The sequence below is a fragment of the Heterocephalus glaber genome, unplaced genomic scaffold (assembly GCF_053883595.1).
Source record: "Heterocephalus glaber isolate CG9 unplaced genomic scaffold, H.glaber_assembly_v1.0 deba00001600, whole genome shotgun sequence".
In the NCBI taxonomy this organism is placed as follows: Eukaryota; Metazoa; Chordata; class Mammalia; order Rodentia; family Bathyergidae; genus Heterocephalus; species Heterocephalus glaber.
Window position 1 is genome coordinate 17457986 of NW_028258372.1, and position 7388 is coordinate 17465373.

General features: G+C 40.9%; 1 pseudogene; it reads left to right on the top strand.

The window, feature by feature from the left end:
• Positions 1 to 3508: 3508 nt before the first annotated feature.
• LOC101702919 (small ribosomal subunit protein eS1 pseudogene) lies at positions 3509 to 4362 on the top strand (annotated as a pseudogene).
• The last annotated feature ends 3026 nt before the right edge of the window (positions 4363 to 7388 follow it).

Sequence of the window (7388 nt, forward strand, 5' to 3'; positions counted from 1 at the left end):
GACTTTCCCCCATGTGAGTGCCAATGATGTCCAGTTCCCATCTGTGGTGTGGATCCAGACTCATCTAATCAGCTGCCTTCTGGCAGTGTCTGTCTCCATAGATCCTCAACATCCAAGGCTGAGCTCATCCATCCCCTCCACCTCCTGCTGCTCTTTTCCAGGCCTCCATTTCTCTGTGAGGGGCATCCACCCAGTGGCCTAATCATGAATCCCTCAAACCTGGCTTGGTGTCAGATCTCAATCAGCACAAACAAGCACACCTTGGAACACCAAGAAAACAAAACCAAAAACTAATTTTGAAAGAGTTTAATGCTTAAAAATAATACAAATATCAAAGTGCCCATCAAGGAAAAAATAGAAACTTGTTAGATTTTCTTACACCCATGTTATGGTTAGATATTTCTCTTTTTTGGGGGATGATACTTCCAGGAGGGTGGGTGGATATAACTTTCTTGAGGTTTAAAAACACTGAAATTGTTACTACAGCCCAATAATTCTTAGTTCCCTTTCTCCATGCCCAGTTAATTCTAAGCCCTCTTGATTTTGCTTTGTTCACAACTATGGAACCATCTGTAGTATGACCCCAGGGCTTTGCTGTCTTCAGCCAAGATTGCTCTAGCAGTCTCTTCACCAGCTCTTCCTTGCCATCTGTCCATCACAGAGCTGTGACCTGCTTCCTCCATGTCACTCTCTTTCCTAAAAAGCTTTTGTTACCACTTAGTAACTTCAAGGAAGTTCCAGCTGCCTGACCAAGCTGAGAAGACCCAGCATGCCCTGCCTCTCCTAACTTAACCTTCTCATCTCCCTGTTATAGTTTCACATGCAGCTTCACTCTAAATATCCTACCCTTGTCCCACCCCTTGCAAATCTCACCCTCTACCCCTGTCCCCAGCCCAGTTAGGAAAGGAGTCTGCATGAGAAGTAGAAGAAATTGCAGGAGACTCTAGAACTGTGGTCTCCAGAGAGGAAATAACTTCCTCCTGCTATGAATATGATTTGTCACCTCCAAAACTCATGTTGAAAGGTAATCTTTATTGTAAGGCATGCCATCATAAGGTATGAAGAAGGGAGAAACAATCTGACTGATGTTTAGACATGGGGCCTTTGGGAAGTGATTAGGATTAGATAAGGACATCAGAGTGGAGCCCACATGATTGAATCCTGGTGGGTTTGTGAGAAGACGGAGAGAGATCTGAGGACATATGTGTATGTGCTGCCTGTCTCTTGCCATGAAGTGCCCTGTACCACCCTGGTGGCCCAGGGCTGAGAACTCTGACAGCAAGAAAGCCATCACCAGATGTGGCCTCTCCACCATGGACCTCCAGAACTATGAATCAAATAAACATCATTTCTTTAAAAGGTACTATGTCTGTAGTATTGTGTTATTAGCAGCACAAATCAGACCAACACATTTCTCATCTCTTAAAAGCCTTCAAAGGAGAAATAATTGAACATACAGGCAAAATAAAGAAACAAGGAAACCTCCTTTTGCCCCAGGCTTGTCTTTTGTTCACCATTTTTGTCCCTAAAATGCAGGTACATTCATTCCGGGGCCACACGAAGAAGAGGGTCATTGTCCTCTTCCTTCAATGCTCAACTCAGTGAGAGCATCTGCCATCACCAGCCATAAGCAAGCTGGCTCAGCTGACAGACCCCGTGTTCTGTGTAAACAGTGCCTGGGAGAACGCTCCGTGCATTCCGATCCAGTCCCGGCCCAGACCTGGCAGGGAGAAGGACATTACTCACTGGGGCATGTCCCAGCCCCAACTGTTTGCCCATTTTCACTGGGAGGGGGGCGGTCAGGGGGAGTGGGCAAGGAGGGCGGGAGAGCACAGGAGAGTGGAGCTGTTTGTTTTCCCTTTGTGTTAACAATACAACATCTGTTTCCCAGCCTGGCAGCTGGACCAAAGTGAAATGATGTGAGCATTCATTGCTGTCTGAATGAGGGGGTGGGAGTGGGAGAGAGGGTGAGGGAGGGGCACGGAGAGGGCTAGAAGACTCCCTGAACAATAACAACAATAATGAGAATATCTCTGATACCACTTAGCAGGCAGTCAGGAGCCCACAGAGCCCGTAACTTGATGTTCTGGTGGATGTACTTATTGTAACTAATACATCGAATGGTCATCTGTGTGCACTTCCCTTCTGAATATCTATTTTGACTCATGTACTTTGGTTAAAAATGTCTTTATCTACCTAAGAGTAAAGCGGAGAGAAGTACAATGAAGCTAAAAGAGTAACATGAGAGTAGAGAAGGGGCAGTAAAGGGAAAGAGGACTTAGAGTCTTCTGCTCTTTCTCTTGCCTCATTCCTTTCTTTTTCTTCCACTTTGGCTTGTTCCTTCCCATCTCAGATGTTTAAGCTTGGCCTGCTTCAGAGTTCAACTTCTTTTATCCGCACTTATTCTCATCTAGTCTTGCAGCTAAGGGATCCAGCTAAGTGCTGGCCATTCCCAGTTCATACCCTTGGCCCAGACCTATTCCTGAATTCCAGCCAAAAAGGCAAGGTAGACTCCAGTCTTGAGACCCACTGTGGCTTCTGGGGAAGGCCTCTGGGCATGCCTGGTAGAAGACATGAACAGCTCCCAGAGCTCCTTCTGTGCTTTGGTATAGACTGGTTGCTATGGGAGACTCCTGAGAAAGGCAGTACCACACTGGAAGGGAGGGTGATGGAAGCGACCAGCATCCACATGCAGGGAAGAGAAGGGTTAGGGGCCAAGTTGTCAGGTTAGGACTTGAGCTCCATCCTCATGCATCTTTCTAAATTCTGAGAGCCAGAATTTAGACCTCTAAACAGTCTTCATTATAGGTGAGATGAACACAGAGTCTTATTTGAAGGAAAAATAATATTCTCTATTTTGTTTCTGGTTCATGATATTCCACATTTTGTTTGACTTTTTTAGCCAAAAAAATACATTTGTCTCATGCTTTCTACTGAGTCATTGCTGAAGTTTCCCCAAGGTTCATGTGTTAAATGCTTGGTCCCTAGCCTGTGGTGCTAGGGGGAGGTGGTAGAGCCTTTAGGAGGTAGGGCCTAATGGAAGTAAGTTAGGCCATTGCAAATGTACCCTTGAAGGGGATACAGAAACTCCAGTCTCTGTCTCTCTCTGTTTCCTGGCCATTATGAATTGAGTAGGCATCTTCTGCCATATGCTCCTACCATCAAGGATTCCTGTGACACCATAGGCCCAAAGTTCCAGGGCCAAGTGACATGGCCAAGTGAGCCCAACTATACCTTTCCTGTTTTTACATTGATTATCTCAGGTATTTTGTCACAGTGCTGAAAAGCTGATTGGTGCAGTCATAAATAAGTTCAACATCCAAGTGAATAGGCACATTATAGTGAGGCTACTCAATAAAGGCCTCTAATAATAATAATAATAATAATGGCCTCTATTATAATCAGGATATGAAAATCAGTAAATGTAAGATATTTTTCATTAGGTTTTATTATGACGTTTTATATAGCCTTTTATTTCTTTTTAATTTTTTTCTGCCCTTTTGGCTCTCTGAGCAGCACCATGGGGATGGGCAAGAACAAGTGCCTTACAAAAGGCGGCAAAAAGGGAGCCAAGAAGAAAGTGGTTGACCCATTTTCTAAAAAAGACTGGTATGACATGAAGGCACTGGCTATGCTCAACATAAGAAATATTGGAAAAACACTAGTCACCAGAACTCAGGGAACCAAAATTACATCTGATGGGCTCAAAGGTTGTGTGTTTGAAGTGAGCCTTGCTGATCTGCAGAATGATGAAGTTCCCTTTAGAAAATTCAAGCTAATTACTGAAGATGTTCAGGGCAAAAACTGCCTGACTAACTTCCATGGTATGGATCTCACTTGTGACAAAATGTGTTCCATGGTCAAGAAATGGCAGACCATGATTGAAGCTCATGTTGATGTCAAGACTACCGATGGTTATTTGCTTCGTTTGTTCTGTGTTGGTTTTACTAAAAATGGAACAATCAGATATGGAAGACCTCTTATCCTCAGCACCAACAAGTCCGCCAAATCTGGAAGAAGATGATGGAAATCATGACCCGAGAGGTGCAGACAAATGATTTGAAGGAAGTAGTAAATAAGTTGATTCCAGACAGCATTGGGAAAGACATAGAAAAGGCTTGCCAGTCTATTTATCCTCTTCATGATGTCTTTGTCAGAAAAGTAAAAATGCTGAAGGAGCCCAAGTTTGAATTGGGAAAACTCATAGAGCTTCATGGTGACGGTAGCAGCTCTGGAAAAGCTACTGGAGATGAGACTGGAGCTAAAGTTGAATGAGCTGATGGATATGAACCACCAGTCCAAGAGTCTGTTTAAAATCCAGATTTTTAATAGTGATAAATAAAATCCTTTTTGAAAAAAAAATTTTTTTTCTGATCTTCATTGTAGTACATGGCATAAATTAATATTAAAGGTATCCATATTATCTTTGCAGCATTAAATCCATCTATATTTCCAACTATACATCAAATGGAAAAATAAGAAAGGTGTTGTGTTCATCTCCTAAACAGTCAAGGCAAACATTTAATTAAAACTTCTACTCGGTCTCATCTTAACAGCTGATGTCTGCTCTTAAGTACAAGTCACAGACCTATCCTAATAGCTCTTTTGTTTTGTTTTTTGAGACAGGGTTTTGCTAAATAGTCCAGGCTGGCTTTGAACTCCCTATGTGTCTTAGGCTGGCCTTGAACTTGCAGCAATCTTCCTGCCTCAGCCTCCTAAGTGCTGAGAGGATAGGTGTGTGCCACCATGCCTGGTTCTAATAGCTCTTGAGACAGTTGTAGGAAGAGATGGTCGAAGGTGATATAATAAATTGGGTCCTCCTTAAAATTAATAACTCAATTTCAGGCCAAATGAAGCAAGAGTTAAGATTGAGTTGGAAGAATGTTTTGTGTTTCAGGTTTATTCTGCTTTTGGTGTTTTTAAATCAGAGGTTTTAGCTGAATGTGGTGGCACATGCATATAATCCTAGCACTCAGGAGCCTGAGGTAAGAGGATCACTGCAAGTTCAAGGCCAGCCTGAACTACATAGCAAGACCCTATGAAAAAAAAATCAGAAGTTTTAATGCAGCTAAAATTGCTTCTGAAAATGTTCTTAAAAATATTTCTGGCACTTTGTGAAAAGAAAGTATAAATTTATTGTAACTAAAGGCATGTCAAAGACTCATCTAAATTTGACTCTCAAATAATAGCTTGTCTAGTGTTTGAAGACAGTTGTTATGTCTCTTGGGTAACTGTACTTTTCTTGGCTAAATATCTTCACCTCCTTCATGATTTCTATGTGACAGGGCTGCCCAATTCTGGGTGTCTTGTCTAATTGTCATTCAGTGTACTTGCCAGTCTGAAAGTATGGCATTCAGAAATGAACTCATGATCGCATCTCGGCCTTTTGGCTAAGATCAAGTGGAAATGAACTTATGAGTTCAGATGTGCAAAAGAAAGTGTTGCTTCCCCAGCCCTTCCTCAGAATTTTATACTTCCATTGACCCTAGCCACACCCACTGCAGCCATTTTAATTCACACTGTCTTATAGTCAACTGAAACCTTTAAAAGATCTGCTGTTATTTCCTTCTCCTGAACAAGATTAATTTTAAAAAGTTATTTTTGAAATAATGATAGACTCTCAGAAAGTACAAAGAGGTCAAGTGCCCTTCCCTCAGTTTCATCCCAATTCACATCTTACTTAATTTAGGTACAGTATTCAGACCGGGAAACTGACATTGAGACTTCAGGTCTATAGTTCTATTCCATCATATCCATTTCTGACTTAAAGAAATAAATCTGAGTTCATTAAATTATAGCCCTATAACTATACAAATTTTTTCAGATGCTATCCTCTTTTTGATCATTTTGGAATTGTTCGTAATTGTCAGACTTTCACTCAAACATTCCTCTCTATATATTTCTAATACTCCTTCTGACATCAACAATAACAACAAAAAAACAATCCCACAAACGGGAACCTCTTCCTTCAGGGTTCCCATATCGAGAAAATGGTGCCACCCTTTCCTCAGTTGCTCAAGTCAAAATTCTGGGAGCTATCCTTACTTGCCCCCTTCACTTATACCTCATTGGTAAATCCTATTGATTTTACGTTCAAAATTCATCCTGAAGCTGATAACTTCCATCACCTGTATTATGACCACCTTGGTCTAAACCACTGTCTTTCTGGCTTCCTGACCTTGGCCACTGACCTTGGCTTCCTTACTAGCTTCTTAATCCCATGCTTGCCACTCTATCATCTTTTCCACCTGGAGCACAGAAAGGGCTTTTATTTTTTACATTTTTTTTTGGTACCAGGGATCAAACTCAGGACCTTGCGCTTGCGAGACAAGCAGTGGCCCCACTGAGCTAAATCTCCGGCCCTGGAGAGGGTTTTAATTGAGTAATTTGAAGTATTGATATTATTCTGCCTAACATTCCCAGGAGCTTTCCATATAGTAAGAGCTAAAAACTTATTTATACAACACTCATTTTGTGGTGAGTGTCGTTAGTGCTTCCGCAAAATATAGTACTCATGATCCTCCTGCCACTGGTCCCTAATGCTGGGCTGAGTGCTGGGATTACAGGTGTGTGCTTACTTATATTTTAAAGTCAATTTTATTTTTTTAGAATCACTTTAGGTTTCTAAAAATTTACAAATACAAATAAAATATGCAGAATTCTCATATACCTGTCACTAAATTCTTACAATTCTTTACATCTTATTTTGATACTGATACATTTGTTAAATTAATGAATTAATATTCATACATTATTACTAAAGTCTACGCCTTATTCAGATTACCTTAGTTTTTTTTACCTTTTTCTTTTTTCTGCTCCAGGATTCTATTCAGGATACCAGGTTATATGTAATCATCATGTCTTCTTAAGCATTTTTTAGCTGTCATAGTTTTTCAGACTTTCTTTGTTTTTGTATTTTCTTTTTGGTACCAGGGATCAAACTTGGGACCTTGCGCTTGCAAAGCAGGTGCCGGAACCACTGAGCTAAATCTAGATTTTTCAGCCTCCAAACTGTGAGAAATAATGTGTGAAGTAGTTTGTGAGAAATAATGTGTGAAGTATAAGCTAGCTAGTCTGCAGTGTATTTGTTATACACCACTATACCTGTGTACTGACCAAGTCACTGTTTTGTATTAGCTTTATCCTGGCACCATCTTGTGCTCAACACTGCTCTAACACTGCTTGTTTTACCTAGTTCTGGTTTATGTTACCTTTTTCGTAAGTAGATTGAAATTTTTGCAGGGGATGAAGGTATATATATATATGTAACAGTCTCACAGAGTCTGAAGATTAGGACAGTCTGGAATGGTTTCTTCTTAGATGAGTTGAAAGCTATGACTTTTTTTCTCCTTGGGCTTTTTATATGGCTATAGTTTTAGAATAGATTA